The sequence below is a fragment of the Typopeltis vanoorti genome, chromosome 10, assembly GCF_054136105.1.
Source record: "Typopeltis vanoorti isolate ZY-2024b chromosome 10, IOZ_Tvanoo_1.0, whole genome shotgun sequence".
NCBI lineage: Eukaryota > Metazoa > Arthropoda > Arachnida > Uropygi > Thelyphonidae > Typopeltis > Typopeltis vanoorti.
Genome location: NC_143558.1, coordinates 107,067,911 through 107,088,813, shown reverse-complemented (window position 1 = coordinate 107,088,813; position 20,903 = coordinate 107,067,911). Strand labels below are relative to the sequence as shown.

Below are 20,903 nucleotides of genomic sequence, written 5' to 3'. Positions count from 1 at the left end.
TGTTGAGCAATATTTTAAAAATAATGAAGGTTTGGCAGCTACAGTTCACAATTTTCGTACAAAATATGGTCGGAATAGTGATTTAACTTCATCAACTGTGAAAAGATTATATTTATAACAAAGATTACATTAATAACAATTAATGGTGCTCGCTATTGCAACAGGATAATCCAGTTTTTTGTGCCTAAATTGCAAGATGTGGATGTGGACGACATGTGGTTTCAACAAGACGGTGCCACATGCCACACAGCCCGAGAAACAATTCAATTACTGCATGAGTCATTTCCTGGTCGTGTAATTTCCCGTTTGATCAGAATTGGCCACCCAGATCATGTGACTTAATGCCATTGGACTTTTTTGGGGGGGTTTTTTGAAGTCTAAGGTTTATGTCAACAAGCCCACGACCGCCCACAACTTGAAGTAGGAAATTGAGCACTGTATCAACGAAATTCAGCCACATTTATGGAAAACAGTCATGGAAAATTTCGACAAAAGAGTGCATATGTGCCAGCAAAGCCGTGAAAACCATTTACCCGATATGCTATTCCAAGCATAACCCTATACTGTATACTTTATGAATCAATAAGAAATTACAATTTTTAATTAAAAACCTGTGTTTTCTATCAAAATTACTTCTTGCGTGAATTTTGGGACACCCTGTATAAGCAACTCGGGAGGAAGTGCTTTGAAGTAGTTGTTCATCCTCACTATTAAACATGATGTTCTCATTAGTGTGTGTATGTGTGTTACCGGTCACTTTTACGAAGCAAGGCAGATTTGTTCCATCTTTTGTTGTTTGTGAGCTTGATTCAGTGACACCAATGAATTTTCTGGGATCAAAGTTACATTCACTAGCTAATGTAACAACATGAATCCCTTGGTGCATCAGTTTCTTCATCAGTTGAGAATGAGCATTGAAATTCTCATTCTCAGCCTTTAATGAGTCATGAAGTATTGATGTAATGAAATCATGGAGTCTGCATAGGTGTTCATTGGCAAAGGATACATTAAATTGACTGATCATCAGGTTTTTTTTTCCACTTGGTTATACAATAATAAATTTTAAGTTTAATCCTTTATCCATGTGTAAGAAAACAAAGTTTGCACCTGAAGTATCTTCTTCAGGACCGAGGCAACTCGTGGTAAAAGGTGGACCAAGTTCTCATCACTCCATGTCTTAGTATCTCCCATAATGCAAAGCACATCTCCTTGCAGACATGTTTAATGCTATATGCATGTTGCTATATATAATGCTATATAGCATTATACATGTCCGCAAGGAGATGTGCTTTGCATTATGGGAGATACTAAGACAAGGAGTGATGAGAACTTGGTCCACCTTTACCACGAGTTGCCTCGGTCCTGAATATACTTCAGGGGCAAACTCTCTTTGCTTACACTTGGATAAAGGATTAAACTTAAAATTTATTATGATAATCGAAAAGTTCAAATTTAGTTTCCGGTGAGAAAGGAGGAAAAAATCTCGTTAATATTGATGAGGCACTGCACTGCACTAGGCTGTCAATGTAATTTTCCAAGTTTAGGACTTGTTTTGCTGAAGGGAGATATGGTGGACAAAAAAAAAATTTCAGGATGATAAGCAGTATTATGTGTCAATTCTTATTTATTTGCATAGCAAGATGGACCATTGAGTTAGAGGATAGATAATCCAAGAAGTTTTCTCAAGAGATTTAATATGATAACATCATATTATAATATATCATAATCTGAATAAGAATTCATCAAATGAGACAAATGGGATATCAGCATGTGTGGTAAAGGAATGTTCAACCAAACTGGCTAGATCCTAAACATGCTTGTATAATTTGAGTCTTGTTTCAGGAAAGATCCTACAGGAATGGAAAGAATTTATGATAATCCCTTTGCACCACATAAGTCTTTGCCACAAGGGTGGTGCAAAGACTTATGTTGTGTCAACTATTCCCTGGAGTAACTGTAAAGATTTTAGAGAGAGAGAGAGATTAGTAAGAACTCATATACAGAAATAAGTGGACAAACAAGATATACTTTGCAAGGAACAGCATAAGTTCACTAAAGGAGGGGGAAGGGTGTCATGTCTGATAATGTTATGACTCAGTTGGATAAAGGGAATGGATACATATGATACTAGAGGACTTTGCTAAGACATTTGATAGGATATCATGCAAACGGCTGTTGCATAAACTAAGAGTTTATATTCCAATCTCATATTCTCTAGTTAATGCATCAGCAAACACGAATGTATGAAGATCTCCTGCTAGCTCCTTTCCAATATTGTTAATGTATAGATTAAACAACACTGTTCCAAGGAATGATCCCTGGGGCACATGACTTTCTAATGCATGTCCATCAGCCATCCGCTAAGGGGCTGGCAGGAGATCTTCGGTTGTTTGCTGATGACGCAGGGCAATCAAGGATGCTACTGATATACAGCATTTACAGGGTGATACGAATAGGCTGGAAATGTCTATGAATGATTATGGTTGCCAATTTAACATTAGTAAAGTTATGCAATTTGGCGTGACGCAATATCCAACAGCATTTCATATTGGTGGGATTATACTTGGTGTAACCAACATAGAGATCTTGGAGTTATGGCAGATAGAAAGTTGAAGTACAATAGAGACATAACAAAAATTGGAAATTTAATTTGCCTCTTTAAGGCCTTGATATGACCACTTCTAGACTAGTGCATTCAGATTTTGTCTCTGGGTTCGAAAGGAATAAAGAAGCTATGGAAAGGCTGGAAAGAAGAGTTACAAAGATGATATTGAAATTATGGAATGTAGTTTGCGAGGACAGACTGGGGTCATGCAGACTGCAGAAACTGGTAAATAACAGAAAGAGGAGTGAGAGAAAGAGTTATAAACTTCTGAGAGGCCATTATAGGATATCATTATATGGAAATTAGGGATGGGAGAACATTGGGGAGGGGGGGGGGATCCATCGAAGTTAAGTTTGTGTGCAGTTAAGAAACGGACAAGAGCTAGATTTTTCTTATATAGAACTGTGAGTAAGTGGAACAGTTTGCCTGTTGAAGTAGTGCATGAACATGGTGTGAATGAATTTAAGGGAAAGTATGGCAGCTGGTATGGATGATGTATGGCCTCCCTCCCTGGAGTGCCCAAAATAAAAATGATGATGATTATCAGCAACCATCCAAAGCCCATTGCAAACATCTATGCCAAACTGAGATTGCCTCACATTTTGTAGGTTGGAAATTAGAAAAGTTATCCATTTGACAATGATTCATTTATTCATTCATAATGCATTCATTCACAAATCTGAAAACAAACCCCAACTCAACATCACCAGAGTTAAAGATCGGTACTATCAACGTAAGAAGCCTGAATGGCAAAGAAATGGAGCTAGCTGAGGAATTAGATAAGTACCAGATCGACATAATAGGGGTGACTGAAACAAAAAAGACCAAAACTGGTGAGATCTTTCTGAGCAATAAATACAAAATGTTATATTCAGGCAATAACAATCAAGGAAAAGAAGGAGTAGCCATAGTATTCAACACAAAATACGAGGCTAATCTTCTTGAATGGCAGTCAGTCTCAAGTAGAGTAATGTGGGCAAATATGAGAATGGGGAACTGGACAATGAGACTTATTTGTGCCTATGGTCCCACAGAAGGTTCTACTAAGGTAGAAGTGGATGAATTTTTTGAGGCTTTAGAAAAAGCAACTGACACAATGAAAAAGGAAAAGTTGGTCCTTGTTGGGGATCTAAATAGTAGAGTAGGAAATGATTGTGAGACATACAAAAATATTTTGGGAAAATTTGGAGAAAAGAGCAAAGCTAATAATAATGGCAAATATCTGTTGGATTTCTGCTCAGGACATGGACTGGTTATTACTAACACCATGTTCCAACATAAAAATGTGCACAAATTCACATGGAGAGAAGAGGCTAGGAATAAGAAAAGTCTCATTGACTATGTTATTGTTGATAGTGATGTTTTCTCCCTAGTGCAGGACACCAGAGTGTACAGAGGATTTGAAATTGGAAGTGATCACTATTTAGTCTTGAGCAGGATAAAATTGAATTTCATATTGAAAAGAATAACATATAAGAAAGTTTTAAAGCGAATAAAAGTTGAGCAGCTCTCAGATGTAAACTGTAGACTAAAATACAGAAATATTATTGAAAAGAAAATGAAAGAGTTTGAGAACAGGAATCAAACCTTGGAGATTCAGTAGCAAACTCTGAAGGAAACATTGATTGATTCTGCCAGAGAGGCATGTGGTGAGGTTGTGTGCAAAGATAAAAAAATCAGAACTCCCTGGTGGACACAGGAAGTTAAAGAGGCAGTGAAGGAAAAGAAGAAAGCATATCAAAAGTTCCTGGCAAATAAGTCAGCTTTTACTCTTACAGAATACAGAGACAAATGTAAGAAAGCTAAACAGTGTGTAAAACTAGCTAAACAAAAGTCATGGGAGGACTTTGGCAAGAATATAGAAAATAAATATCAAGAAGGTGGCAAAATATTCTGGAGGTTGTTGAAGAAGCTTAGGAATGGAGGAAAGAGTGCTGTAAAAGGAATTAGAGATGATAAAGGTGAAATGAAAACAGGAGAAAAAGATATCCTTGAAGTATGGAGTAATTACTTTGAAAAACTGCTAAATGAAACAAGCAGTGATGACAGCACAGTGATAAAAAACACTGACCAGGCATGCAGTCAGGAATACATATCCATACTTGAAGTAGAAAAAGCCATCAAAGGCTTGAAATGTGGAAAGGCAGCAGGAGTAGATGATATTCGACCAGAAATGCTGAAGTATGGTGGTATAAGAGTCTTACAGTGGCTGCACTGCATAGTTCAGAAAGCCTGGACAGAGGGACGAATTCCCGATGATTGGAGTAGAGCTCTCATAGTACCCATATATAAAAAGGGAAATAAAACTGAATGTGAGAATTACAGAGGTATTTCCCTACTGAGTGTTCCTGGCAAGATCTATGCAAGTATACTTGAGAAACGGTTGAGAAGAATTGTGGAAGAAAAGCTTGGTGAAGAACAAGCTGGATTCAGGCCAAATAGAGGCTGTCAGGATCAGATCTTCACTTTACGACAAATAGTCGAGAAAGCATGGGAATATAACAAAGATCTGTATTTAAGTTTCGTCGATTTGGAAAAGGCATATGACAAGGTGCCAAGAGAGAAGCTATTCTATACGCTGCAGTTATATGGTGTCAATGGGGCATTATATCAAGCAATACTTAGTCTTTATTTGAGTTGTGAGTCAGCAGTTAGAATTGAAGGAAGTACAGGAAGATGGTTTAATGTTAAATCTGGTGTGAGACAAGGATGTCCATTATCCCCTCTGTTATTCATTATCTATATGGATCACATTATGAAGGAATGTGGTATTAAACCTGATATCAAAATTGGAGATGTTAATGTCAGCTCTTTGCTTTATGCAGACGATGTTATACTTCTAAATAAATCCGCTACAAGTCTGCAAGATTCTCTGACTAAATTGAATAGCTGTTGTAATAGATATGGTATGAAGGTCAGCAATAAAAAGACAAAGACAATGAAAATAGGCAGAATCATTGAAAATGTCAACTGTGTTGTGAATGGAGAACCTGTGAAACAAGTAAAACATTTCAGCTACTTAGGCACAATTTTTACTGAAGATGGTAAACTAAATATAGAAATAGACAACAGAAGCAGCAAAGCTGGTATCGTGGGAAGTCAATTGAATAAATTCATATGGAATAAGCAAGAATTTAGTCGGAACACTAAATTAGCTGTATACAAGACTGTGTTCAAACCAATTTTAACTTATGGATCTGAGAGCTGGGTCAGAAGTAAAACACTTGACCAAAGACTAGAGACCGCAGATATGAGAGTCCTGAGAAAGATTAGAGGCGTGAACAGATGGCATCAATGGCAATATCATATTAAAAATGAGGATATTAGGAAAGAACTTGACATTGTCAGCATCCAGGAATGCGTTAGCAGAGCTAATCTCAGATGGTATGGTCACTTAAATAGAATGGGAGAGGAAAGATTAGCAAAACAAGTGTTCTCTGCCAGGTTGGCAGGAAAACGACCCAGAGGAAGACCAAGATATAGGTGGATTGATACGGTACAAAGTGCCTTAGACGATAGAAATATAAGATCTGATAATGTTGGAGTCTTGACAAGTAACAGACTGATTTGGAGGAAAGTTGTAGATAGGAAGTTAGTAATGATGTAATTTTTTCATGTAGTACTGTCATATCCTGTACATCCCTTGAGGGTACATGTCAGGAATTTGATGATGATGATGATGATAATGCATTCATTATTTATTAGAAATATTCAATTAAACATGGTTAGAGATTTACTGTCTGACCACAGATGAGAGAAACTCAGCTGGGAGATTGACAAGAAGTCAGTTCGTGTTGAAGGGGAGAAAGGAATAAGGTAATGTATGAATTCGTCACCAACATGCGAAATCACATGATTTATACCTAAAATTTTCCAACTGTTGGACAAGTAAAATAGTTACCACTTTAAAAACTAGAATTTTCATAAAAGAAAAGCTAATTTTCCAACATATAATAATAAACATATCGAAGATACATAGTGGTTGGTCGGTGAATTTAGTACTCCTGTAAAATTGGTGATCTTTGTCTGTTTTATTGTGTTTTTTCCTTAGAAAATTAATGTTTTATAGTATATAAATGTAGATTTTAGTGCATTTAGTATTTTATAACATATTTTTATTAAGATATTTCAACAATAAGTATAATTAAAAATGGTGGCAAAAACACACAAGAAAAGTAATGCTAAAAAGAGCATCACAGGTGAGAATAAGGCTAACCCTGCTAAAGAGGTTATTGGAGTTGTGGAGAAGGTTAATGAAAATGAATTAACCTCCAAAATAGCAACCTTAGAGCAGATCATCAGAGAAACAACGAGGGAATTACAAAAGGTCGAGAGGCATTTAAATGAGCATAGGGAGAAAATGAAAATTAAGCAGCAAAATAAGAAACAATGAAGCAAGGAAAAAGGTAAGTCAGAAAGTAATGGAAATCAGGTAAGCGATATTGTTAGTAAAAAGAAATAAGTTATTTGTTATGGTGACTATAAATAAAACGTGCTATTGATGAGAGCGAGTTATGACTTTGAGTTTTTCCGGAGCAAAAATTAAGAATATAAAGGAAGCAATTCAAAAATGAAAACGAAAAGTAAACGAGATCGTAACTGTAGTAGGTACTAACGACTTAACTAGCGATAAGTTTCAGTATGAGAGAGGATATGAAAGGATTGTTGGAAGAGACGAGAGTGAAGAGTGAGAAAGTGAAAATCATCAGTATTTTACCTCGATATGATAAAAATGAATTAAGAAGAAGGGCTATGATGTCAAACAATTTGATGTGTAGGCTGTGTAGAAGGAATGGATGCGACTTTTTGGATGTGAGTAGTGAGTTTGAGGGAAGGTTAGATTTATACATGAGGAATGGCCTACACTTGAATGGGTTTGATATCAGAGTCTAGAAGAACTAATAACTGGTATGAGATCTAACACAGAGTCAGGGAAACTAAATTATAAAGGGAAGAATGGTGAGAATGTGAGTATAAGAGTAGCAATATTATATAACTGTGTTAATGATATGAATGGGCTTTTTTAAGTAAATGTTGACGAGGAGAGAACAAATTTTGACTTTATGTTCATCTGGTTTGGACCCATCAAACATGTGTAAAGATGTCTACATGTATGAGGCACTAGAGAAGAATAAAGATCTGCAAGTTGTCCAACTGTGTCATGCAGACTGAAGACAAGAGTATACAAAAGAACATGCAGGTAGATTATTATGTCTGTACATGAATGTTAGGAGTATACGAAAAAAAGGGGTAGAATTTGTTGTCTTAGTCAATATGTTGGGATCTCAGATTGTAGGCATTAGTGAGACCTGGCTATCAGAATCAGACATACTAACTTGTATCGAGTGTAAAGGGTACACTATTTCTAGGAAGGATACAGACTATAGGAGAGGAGGGGGGGGGGGGACATGCTGCTAATGATATCGGATGATTTGAATCCAGTTACAGTTGAGCCCTATGATCGTAGTACTACTATCAGTATTTCATGTAGCAGTGAGTTTGAAGCCATTTGGTGTGAAGTGGAATCTAACAAGATCAATTACATAGTGGGGTGTTGTTACAGACCTGGTGAATCTGCTGGTGATGAAGAAATACATCACCAAATAGACAAGATGCGCACGAAAAAAGTAATCATGGGAGGCTAATTATCCAAATATTGATTGGATAACAATAGAATCTCAAGAGAAGAATGAAAATGCATTTATCGAGCTGTTGCAGGACAACTTCTTCAAGCAGCATGTGACAAAAGGAACTTGAAGTCAAAGAGTGTTAGATTTGAATTTTTTTAGTGTTAGATTTGATTATAGCATCAGAGGGCGTTTCAGTTAAAGATGTAATTATTCTGCCTCCGGTTGGTGACAGTGATCATGCAGTACTCACTTGGGAAATGAGTAAATTTATGAATGTTCCATTCAGTAAAGGTTACATGCTGAACTGCAAGGCAGGAAATTATGACCAACTGAGCAGTATACTGGGTTCAGCTGAATGGGATTGGCTGATGGATAGGAAGAATATCGACAGTGTATGGGAAGCATTTAAACAATACTTAAATGATGCGATATCAGAGTGTGTCCTGAGAGTTTGAAGAATAAATAGGGTAGGAGTCAAATGGATGTGTAATCTTATCAAGCAAGTGATTCATAAGAAAAGGATGATATGGAAGAAATACCGTGTGCATAAGGATCATGTGCATTATGAAAATTATTAGCAGCAGGTTAGAATAGTCACAACTGTTGTACAGAAAGCAAAGTCTGAGTAGAAACTGGATATGCATGCTAAAGACAATACATGAGTTCTATCAATATGCTGCAAGCAAATAAAAGAATAACTCTTCTAAATGCAGACAGCATGAGGGTTACAGATGCCGAAGAGGTTGTTCAATTAATGAGTCCCCATTTTGTTCAAAGCTATCAACCTGATGTATGTGACATTGAGCTCACTGCTACTTCTTCAGTGGATGAAGACATTCAGGTCTATAAGGACAAGGTATTAGGGACGTTGCACAAAGAGTAAGATTTCAGCAATAGGGACTGATGGGATATCGGAATGTGTGTTAAATGAGTCTGCAGCTGAATTGGCTATACTGTTGACCAGGCTATTTAATATAAGTCTCAGAACAGGGAAGATTCTGCAGGAATGGAAAGTGTGTGTGGTAATTACATTGCTTAAGGGTAGTGCAAAGATTGATGTATCCAACTATCAACCAATCAGTATCTCAAGAGTGGTGGTGAAGATTTTGGAAAAATTGGTTAGGGCTCGCATTCAAAAATGGATTGACAGTGAATCTCTACTTTGCAATGAGCAACATGGATTTACTATGGGAAGGTCATGTTTTAATAACTTACTCACATTCTATAACAATGTTACCAATGAACTAGACAGGGGAAATGGATACACCATGATACTTTTGGATTTTCCTAAGGCTTTTGACAGAATACAGCATGGTAGACTGTTGCATAAATTGGAGAATATGGGTTTGGATTATAGAATATTAGCATGGATAAGAGGATGCTGACTGAGACAGATATAAAAAAGTTGTACATGAGGGATGTGAGTCTGCAAGATTTAAAGTAACCAGTGGTGTACCAGGATCAGTGCTTGGTCCACTGTTATTCAATCTGTACATTAATGCTATTGGGAAGGATTTGACAAGCGACATACAACTATTTGCTGATGATGCAAAGATAGGTAGGGTAATCATAAATTCTGCTGATATGCAGTACTTGCGGAATGATTTGAATAGGCTAGAATTGTGGGCATGGGAAAATGGATGTTAGTTCAATGTCAGTAAATATAAAATCATTCACTGTAGTGTGATTAGATATCCAATGTCGTATTATATTGCTGGGATTATGCTTGAAGAAATTGATGAGGCCAGGGATTTTAGAGTATTAGTAGATAGGAAGTTGAAGTTCAGAGGACATGTAGCAAAGATTGCAAATACAATTCAAAAGATAATTGCAATGCTGAAACGAACGTTCACATTTAAAGATAAGGATGACATTTTGCCTCTTTACAAGGTCATTATAAGACATCACTTGGACTATTATGCACAGGTGTGGGACTCCTGGTTTCCGTTGTGATTCTGATATACTGGAGAGAGTGCAAAGGGGAGTGTTAAATATGATATCGGGATTATGGAATACTGATTATGAAGACAGATTGAGAATTTGTAGACTGAAGACACTAGCAAACAGGAGAAAGTGGGGTGATATGACTGAGACTTACAAACTTTTGAAAGGGTCATACAGGATTTCAGTTGATGGAATTTTTCAATTTATGGAGAGTGCGGAAAGGACAAGACAGCATCCTTGGAAGCTTAGAATAAATGCCACTAAGAAGGCGTGAGGGCTAGATTTTTCTCTCATAAGGTGGTGCATGATTGGAATGGACTGCCAATGTTGTGAATGTTGTGAGTGCAAGTAGTGTGAATGAATTCAAGAATAAGCATGATAGCTGGTGCATGTAGTATGTGGCCTCCTTCGATGAGTCCCTGACTCCCTGGAGATTTCTCTTAATAATAATACCATCACTCATCTCATGAAATGCATTGATTATCCTATTATCCAAATGGATTCGCCTTCTTCTGCCATGCACAGAAGTGTCGAGGGACTCTAATCTGTGGTTGGACAGTACAAGCAAAATTAAAAGATAAATCTGAGGAAACTTAGTGGAAGGAACAAGTGTCATAAATAGCAGAATCATATAAAAAAACAAATAAATAAATAAAAAAAAACACATCAAGTTCTTTTCTGAAGATATATCTCAAGAAAACAACTTTGCATTGTTAATATTCATAAATGTGCAAGAAGAGCTAATCTAAGATACGATCCTTTAAATAGAAAAAGAGGTGAAAGATGTTTGGATGGTAAAGATAAGAAAAAATGGTAAGACTAAAATTGTAAGAAAAAGACTGGAAAAGAACAAGATATAGGTGATTGATGGGGTCCTTTATTAAGAGTTAAATACAAGAATCTATCAACTCAGACACTGAAATAATTGACCAATTTGGAAGGGTAAATACGAGAACATATACCAGAAAATCATGATGGCAGTTTACAAAATTAACATTTCTAGTATATATTCTTATGTTTCATCTATTTATCTTCTTCTCTTCCATCTAAGATGGGTTGAGGTCTTCTCTTGAGCAGGATCTTCTAGTCTTCTCTATTCCTTGCTGTTTGAATTACATTGCTTAAGGATGGTGCAAAGATTGATGTATCCTTTTATGTTCTGCATCCCGAGATGTTCTTTATTAATTTCAGCCAGGTAATTCTTGGTCTTCCGGGTCTTCTTTTTTTCAGTTGGAAAAGTATTGATTAGGACACATTTTGGAAAATTATGGAGACAACTACCATGTTTGAGTAAAACTTTAGTTTAATATAAACCAAAATCTACACTCGACGTTTCGACCTTCATATCAAGGTCATCTTCTGGAGCATATACACTGTATACAGAGAAACAAGCTGCACTACAATCTACATAGTTTGCTAAAGTTACTGACTAGCTGTTACAACACTTATTGGCCTGACCTCTGGTGAAAAAAAAAAAAGCACCCTTTACTATATCAATGCTAGAGTCCTATTATTGTTATTATCTATTGGTTACAAAATTACATTGGGCTGGAGAGCAAATGTTTATACATATACATGTTAAAAACATGATTATACATATAAATTTCAACCATTGGTATGAAATAGTTTCCAATACTAGCTGAAGGTTGCTTAAAGTCCTAAAATATGCTGGATATTAAGTAGGCTGAATATATGGCAAGAAATTAGCATCAACATGTTAATTTCTTGCTATCCAGATTCTTGGAATTTTCATGCCACCATTATTGTTGGTATTAGGGGTGGTTAATCAGAATTTCGCAGGCTTCTTTAAATTTTCTTTCATACCAGGTTTTTGTATGGTGCAAAGAGCAGGTACTTTTCCAATCAATTTTGTGTAAGATATTGAGAGCGTGATCTGAAAGGCATGCTTCACCAAAATTGTTATATTTAATGTATCTTTTGTGTTCTTTTTTACGTATAGTGATTGTACGTCCAGTTTCACCAATATAAGGTAAGTTACATGTGCAGTAGATGCAATAAACTAAAGGATGTGCCAATGGAAGGAGAGATGAGTTAAACATGTTTTTAACTCATCTCTTAGTGGAGTTGAATTTTTTTTAATTTTGTAGGTGGTTTAAAGGTGGCATTGAGATTATAATGATGTAGGATTCTGCTGATTTTTTCTAATAACCCTTTAATATATGGGATGGCTATGGTTTTACTGTAATCTAAATTCTTTTTTGATGAAGTTTTATGAATAACTTTATTAATAGTATTTTTGTCATAGCCATTATTTATAAATGTGTTGCTAATAATTTTTAATTCCTGTTTAAGAGCTTGCTGATTAGAGCAAATTATTGTAGCTCTGTTTTTTAAGGGTGTTAATGACTCCATATTTTTGCAATGGGTGGTGGTATGATTTAGCATGTATGTATTGGCCAGTATGTGTCAGTTTGCGGTACACAGCGAAGGATAGACTGCCTGAAGGAAGACGTGTGACCAGTGTATCCAGGAACGGGAACAAGTTCTGATTTTTAATTTGATCTTAAATTGTATGCGTTTATTGTTGTTTGTTCAGGTGGCTAAGGAACGTGTTTAATGTTTGTTTCCCATGTGGTCAGATAATGAAAACATTGTCAACATATCTAAGCCACACTGTAGGTTTTAGAGTGAAGGAATCAAGAGTACTTTGCTCAAAAGCTTCCATATAAAAGTTAGCAATTGGGGGGGGGGGGGGGGGGGGGGGTAGTGGTGAGTCCATGACCGTACTTCTTTTTTTGTTGGTAAAATTTATTTTGCCACATGAAGTAACCAAAACATACTATGTGGGCAAAGAGGGCCATAATGTCAGGCACAAATTTGTCCCGTAGGAGAAGAATTGTGTCATTGATTGGGACATTTGTGAAAAAGGCAGAAACATCGAAACTGACAAATAAATCACCTTTGCCGAGTGTTATGGTTTTAATTTTATTTATAAAGTGTTTTGCGTTCTTTATGTAGGAGGGGGAATAACCTATCAACTCCTTGAGTGTTGACGCTAATTTCTTGGCTAGGTGATAATTAGGGCTATCTATTCCTTCAACCATCGGCCGAAGCGGCACATTTTGTTTGTGCACACTTTAGGAATGCCATATATTCTGAGAGAACGGGCGTAATGGGGTATAAGTTTTTTAACCGTGTCTGACGGCCAAGAAGTGATAGACTTAAGTAATTTCTCAGTTTTCTTCTTTATTCTGTTAGTTGGGTTATAGTTTACAAGCTGATAGGTGCTGTTATCGGAGATAACAACATCAACATGCTGTTATCACCAACATCCATCTGATGGATGGATGTTGACCTGTCAAGGACGACAGTGACATTACCTTTATCCGATTTTGTTATAATTAAATCTTGATTAGCTTTCAATGACTTGATTGCTGCTAGTTCTGTTTATGTAAGATTGCTATGCAAGGTTTTCTTATTATTCAGAACATTGATGGTTTCTAATCGAATTTTATTGGCTATATTAATAGGAAGAGACCTAATGCCTCTTTCTATGTGGTATACAAAATCCAATTTATTAACAGTTTTAGGTGCTATTGCGAAGTTAAGGACTTTATCCAGTAGTACAATTTGCCATTATTTAAGGTGTGGCTTGATAAGTTGATAACATGACTCTTGCTCATAGGTGGTTGGTCACTCCATCTCACTTGTTTGTGTTGTTCACTGTTGGAGCTGTTTACTGAAGAGGAGATCTCCTGAGGTTGGATTCGTATGATTGGCAGTCACATTTCGCCATTGTTTCAAAATGTGAAATTTGGCCTTCAGTTTTTCTTTATTTTCTAGGATATATTTAGCCGAATTGTCAGTGATTCGTTCAAGCACTTGTAGAATATCTGGATTTAAACTCAATAGTTGGGAATGCAATTTTGAAACCTGATTTTGAGTTATTGCTAGATTTTTGCAGGCTGTTTGGATTTGCTTTCTAAGTGTCACTTTCTCTGTGCGTGCATAGATATGAAGTGCTTTAGCGGACGTATATTTCTTTTCAGCATGATGCAGTTAGGAATAAGATTACTGTCTCTGCATCTCTTTAAAAAGGCCAGCTGATTGATTAAAAGGAAAATAAGTATCTTTAGCTTACCATACCGACTGCAATGCTTGCGAGTCATCTCCATGGATGATGAGAATCCTTTCTTTTAGGCTTATACAGTGATCAGAATACATTTTGAAAAATTTTTGAGTATAATTATAAAATTTAGTATAATATAAACCAAAATCTACACTCGACATTTAGACCTTCATATCAAGGTCATCTATACAGAGAAACAAGCTGCACTACAATCTACATGGTTTGCTAAAGTTACTGACCAACCGTTACAACACTTATTGGCCTGACCTCTGGTGGAAAAAAAAAAAAAAAAAACCTTTACTACATCATTTAGTTTACTACATCATTAACTTTTGCAAACCATGTAAATTGTAGTGCAGCTTGTTTCTCTGTGTATAGTGTATATGCTCCAGAAGATGACCTTGATATGAAGGTCAAAACATCGAGTGTAGATTTTGGTTTATATTAAACTAAAGTTTTACTCAAACACGGTAGTTGTCTCCATAATTTTCCAAAGTGTATTCTGATCACCGTGTAAGCCTAAAAAAAGGATATTGATTAGGACATTAGGAAGTCTGTCTGCATCCACGTATACAGTGTGGCCAAACAATCTCAGTTGTTGTTTTCTAATTTTTTTCTATTATTGTATTTTTATACAATAATTCTTTTCTGACTGTGCTGTTCATTTTCTTTTCCATCCAACTTGTTCTATTTATTTTTCTCAAGCATTTCATTTCAAATGCCAGCAGTTTTTTCTCCTCTCTTTTCTTAACTGTCCACATTCCTCCTCCATAGATGACTGTTGGTATGATTATTGATTCATATAATTTGATTTTGGCTTGCTTAGATATCTTGTTTGTTTTCCAGATTTTCTGTAATTTTTCCATGGTAGTCGATCCTATTGCTATTCTGTGTTTGAATGTTTTGAGTTCATCTATTGTTTCTATTAGTTTTGATCCAAGATATATGAAGTTGTCTACTTGTTCTATTTGTTCTCCATTTAGGGTGGCTGAGATGGTAGTTCTGTTCCTTCCTATTTTCATCACTTTTGTCTTTTGTATATTTAGTCATGCCATATGTTCTACAGGTTTCGTTTAGCTTGTTTATCAACCTTTGTAGTTGACATTGATTCCAGCCTCATTGTCTATTGCCTTCTTTACAACTTCGTCTAGATATGTTGAATAGGCATGGGGATAATGGGCATCCTTGCATTACTCCATTTGGATCTCTATGGATTCTATTGCAAGTGTGTCCTTTTTAATTATTGCATTTCAGAAACTTTATTATATATTTGTCTATTGCTTTTTCTAGTAGAACTTTAAGAAGGATTTCTCTGTTGATGCTATCGAAAGCTTGTTTAAAGTCCACAAAACAACAATATATTTCTTTATGGTCTTCCCAGCTGAGCTCTGCTAGTTGGTGCAATGCAAAAATCTGATCTATTGTTGAACAGTTTCCTAAGAAACCAGCTTGTTCTATGCCTATCAGTTCTTCATAGGTGTTTTTTAATCTATTTTGTATAATTCTTACGAATATTTTATAGGTGTGGGAAAGAAAATTGATTGGTGTGAAATTTCAACACACTCTTTTGTTCTGCATTCTCCTTTCTTGTATTATTATTACGGGCAACTCTAAGGAGTCCATAGACTCATCGAGGGAGGCACTAACATCATGTCAAGAACAACTATTCGACATTCACACAGTATCTATCATACCTCGTCTTGAACTCATTTACAGTCATGGCACCCACAACAGACTGTGGCAGCTTATTCGACTCATTCACCACTCTCCAAGTAAAAAACTAGCTCTAACACCCCTACTAACCACGCTCTTGCCAGCTTCCATGTATGGACCCTAGTCCTCCCAGCACCAATCCTATTCTCAAAAATATCTTCTGAATTAATCTTATAGAAACCCTTCAGTAATTTGAATGTCTCAATCATATCACCCCTTTTCCGCCTATCAACCAATTTCTGCAACCCACAAATCTCCAACCTGTTTTCTCATAAGGTTCATTCCATAGCCCTGCTATCATATTGGTCACTCATCTCTGGATCTTCTCCACCTCCCCCCCATTCATAAGAAACCCTGGCACCCATTTCTGGGCACAGTAGTCCACACATGGGGCCTTATCAAGGCTCGATACAGAGGAACAATAACCTGTTTGTCTCTGCTTGTTAAAGTATTTTTCAGTAACCAAGTGATTTGATGAGCTGATTTAGCCACTTTTGCGATGTGCCCCCTAAACTTCAACTCCCTATCCACCAACACTCCGAAATCCCTGGCCTCGTCAATCTCCTGCAGTACAGTTCCACCAATGTGGTATACTGCTCCTAATCTTTTCACCCTAACCTAACCTTACATTTTGTCACATTAAATTGACATCCATTCTCCTTAGCCCAGAACTCCAATCTATCCAAGTCTTCCTGCAAGATTTTGACATCTTCTGCATTCACTATTGCCCTACCCAACTTTACATCATCAGCGAACAAATGAACTGTTCCTCTTAGATCCTTCCGTATATCGTTAATGAACAAATTGAACAGTAATGGTCCAAGAACAGAATCCTGTGGCACACCACTAGTCACAGGCATCTTTTGGACTCTACTCCTGAATAAACCACTCTCTGATATCTCTCCATCAACCACCTCCTGGAACTGGAACTGGAGTACAGTTCCACCAATGTGATATACTGATGCTAATCTTTTCACCCCAAAATGCATAACCTTACATTTCGCCACATTAAATTGACATCCATTCTTTTTGGCCCAGTCCACCAAACTATCTGCAAAATTTTGACATCCTGTGCACTCACTATTGCTCTGCCCAACTTTGCATCATCAGCAAACAAATGAACAGTTCCTCTCAGATCTTTTCCTATATCGTTAATGAACAAATTGAACAGTAATGGTCCAAGAACAGAACCCTGTGGCACACCACTAGTCGCAGGCCATCTTTTGGACTCTACTCCTGAATAAACCAATCTCTGATATCTCTCCATCAACCACCTCCCAAGTCAAGATATCCCATGATCACTCTCACCAATTGGTGGCAACGTGGTCATATTCATTATAGCCAAATTCTCAGATGCAATTACTAGTCAAGCACTCTCTGACCACTAGTATTTTCCCTTACATGCAGTCGCAGATAGTTATCCCTTAATGACCGCATAAAATTCAATTCCTTGCTCCCGTGTGTCCTCTCCTCCTTCCAATCAATGTTACCATATTTGAAATCTCCGATAATAATTACCCTCCTTCCACTCATTTCTTCTATTTGCTTATGCATACTATCTCTACCATCTATTCCATCACCTGGTCTATAGCAGCATCCAATTGTATATTTTGTTCTGCTAGCCTCAATCTCACATCATATAGCCTCAGATGTGCTCTTTCTCTATCCTGCAGTTCAACTTCTATTCTCCTTGGCTGCAGCTCATCAGCTATCATCAATAACACTCCTCCCCCCATTTTATTCTCTCTGTCACTCCTGAACATACTATACCCCTCACATTCAATCCCACTAGCTATATCATCTTCTGTCAGCATGTTTCACTAATGTCAATAACCTGTGGCCTGGAAGTGCCAATCAAGGCCAAAAATTCTTCCTTCTTGTTCCTAATACTTCTGGCATTAGTATACATGAATTGCAGAAGCCCATTTGTCCCATGAGCTGATTGGGATGATCTTTCCAGTTCTCCAGTCATCTGGGATCTCTCCTGTTTGTAGTATTTTATTGAATAGAGTTGTTAAATATTCTATTGATGTGCTGCCTCCATATGACAACAATTCAGTAGAGATAGTATCAAAGCCTGGTGCTTTATTGTTTTTCATCTGTTTTATTGCGTATCTAACTTCTTCTTGTAAAATTTTTGGGTGTTCATTATTTTCTTCTATTGTTGGCATTGTAATTTTGTTTCCTTTGTGAAAGATAGTCTTAAAATGATTTGACCAGATTTTTCTTACATCGTCAATATTCCTGGTTTCATCATCTTGTTGTTTATCATTGTTACTGCTTTTGCTGAGAATTCCTTTGTAATTTCTCTTATAGTGTCATGAAAGACTTTTAGGTTGTTTTGTTGGTATGCTTCTTGGCATTTCTTAGCTTTTTCTTCTAACCATTTTTTTTTGGCTTTTTTGCATAGGTTATTAACTTTATTTTTCAGTGCTCTGTATTTTTCTCTATTCTCTTCATTGTTTTGTTGGTTTACAAATATCTTGGCCTCTCTTTTCTCTTCTATTGTAGCTACGATTTCTTGGGTTATTCACTGTTTGTTTATTTTGGGTTTGGTATCTAGAGTGTCTTTTGCAATTGATAACACTGTTTCTTTTCCTTCTTCCCAGTATTTTCCGCTGTTCTTGATGATGGAGGGTTTTAATTTCAAGCACATCTGTTCTAAAAATCAACTTCTGCTTGAGCTATCTTTTAGTTTTGATAGGTTAATGTTTTCTTCTTTTCTGATATTGTTTTTCCTGTTGAATTTTATCTTCACTTTGGCAGTTAATATTTCATGGTCAGTGTCAAAATCAAAGCTTCTTACATCGTACATTATTTAATGATCTTTTCCATTGTTTGTTTATGATGATATAGTCTATGCAGTTCTTTATATTACCATCTGGGTATGTCCATGTATATTTATTATTAGGGCATTGATAGAACAATGTGTTTGCAATCATTAGATTGTTTGCTTTACAGAAGTGGAGTAATTGTTCTCCTCTGTCATTTAGTTCTCCGTATCCAAATTTTACGCTAGTTAATGCAAATTTAACGTTAAAATAGGACAGTTCACAGCATATATTTATATATTCTCAAATTCCTAATATATACCCTCAGGGTATATATTAGGAATTTGAGGATGATTATTATTAATTCGACATACCTGCGTATGTATTTTTTGAAGATAAGCATAACATAGTACCTGAGATGGTATATAACTTGTAGAACTACTGAAGATAAAGAACCAATAACTGAGTGTAAAAATATTCATCAAATAACAAAAAATAAAATAAAATAAAAATTAATTAATTAATTAATAAAACCGATAACAAAAATTTAATTAAGCAAATTATGAATTTAAAATTTTTAAAAATACAACAAAAATACAACTGAAAAATAAAAGACAAAAAAGGAAAAATAACAAAAACAGTTATATACATGGCAAGCTTGCAACATGACAGTAGGCTGGCTATTTCATTTAAATCGTCATCAGGTGTAGGACATAGAAAACTGTCCTACATGGGATATATATTAATTCAACAGTAGTCAAACATATTTACAATAACATATCATCAAATTAGCTGGCTGATTAAATAGTATGTCTGCTCTCATAAACATGAAGGAATATAGTCTCAATCAAATCTACACAATGCAATTCTAAAGGAAATTCACAACAGGAATTCCAATAATGATTACTTGCTCTATGCTCATTGAGCTAACTAGATGAAGCATGTAATCCATATCACCTTTTGCATGCCCAGGCTGATAGCAACATCTAATTATGTTTTGTCATTAAGTTAAGGGGGATAATAAATCCCATATTATTTTACAGCCAGGTACGAAACTCAGAGATCGAAATCAAAGAGTTTCATGCTGAAGAACTATTGGCGAGTCCAAGCATAAGTCATCACTTAGGTAGTACAACACTCAGGCAACTTGGAGCAAAGGTGGAGCAAGATTCGTCACTATCCTTAATATTTTCTCATAATGTAAAACACAGCTCCTAGGAGATGTATTACTGTTTTACATTATGGGGAAAGGTCACTACCCAGACCGGTTTTGACCCTTATTGAGGTCTCATCAGTGAGTAGGGGGACCTGGAATATCAAGGTTTAAGTGAAACAAAATTACATATACCCTTACTAACAAATTGCCAGCCGGTGTACTCATATATTATTATTACTACGATAAAGAGCCAAGAGGCTATTTTTCCGGCGACATAAATTAAGTTAAGGGGGATAGTAAATCCCATATTATTTTACAACTGGGTACAAAACTCGGAGATTGAAATCCATCGAAATCAAAGAATTTCATGCCGAAGAACTATCGGTGAGTCCAAGCATAAGTCATCACTTGGGTAGTACCTACTCACTGATGAGACCTCAATAAGGGTCGAAACCGGTCTGGGTAGTGACCACTCCCCATAATGTAAAACAGTAATACTAGGAGCTGCATTTTACATTATGAGAAAATATTAAGGTTAGTGACTGATCTTGCTCCACCTTTGCTCCGAGTTGCCCGAGTGTTATACCCCAAGTGATGATTTACGCTTGGACTCGCCGATAGTTCTTCGGCATGAAACTCTTCAATTTCGATGGATTTCGATCTAGTTTTTCGATGGATCTAGTTTTGTACCCGGCTGTAAAATAATACAGGATTTACTATCCCCCCCCCCCTCTTAATTTATGTCACCGGAAAAATAGCCTCTTGGCTCTTTATATGTTTTGTCATGTTGGCTCTTACCTCACATCTGGGTTTCCAGTGCACACACGTTTTGCTCATACTACTCTTGCTGGTTGCAATTCTTCTGCTATCATTAACAATAACCTCCCTTCTCCTCCTTGTTTCTCTCTGGAAATACACTAATTGTTACATTCGCTTCCTGTAACAATATCTTCTCCCATCAACTAATTCTCACTAATGTCTATCATTTTCAACC

General features: G+C 36.3%; 1 protein-coding gene across 1 annotated transcript in view; it reads right to left on the bottom strand.

Moving 5' to 3' along the window:
* Nucleotides 1-20,903, bottom strand: part of BBS1 (Bardet-Biedl syndrome 1) — a 338,055-nt gene that overhangs the window by 176,331 nt on the left and 140,821 nt on the right. The window lies entirely within an intron of this gene.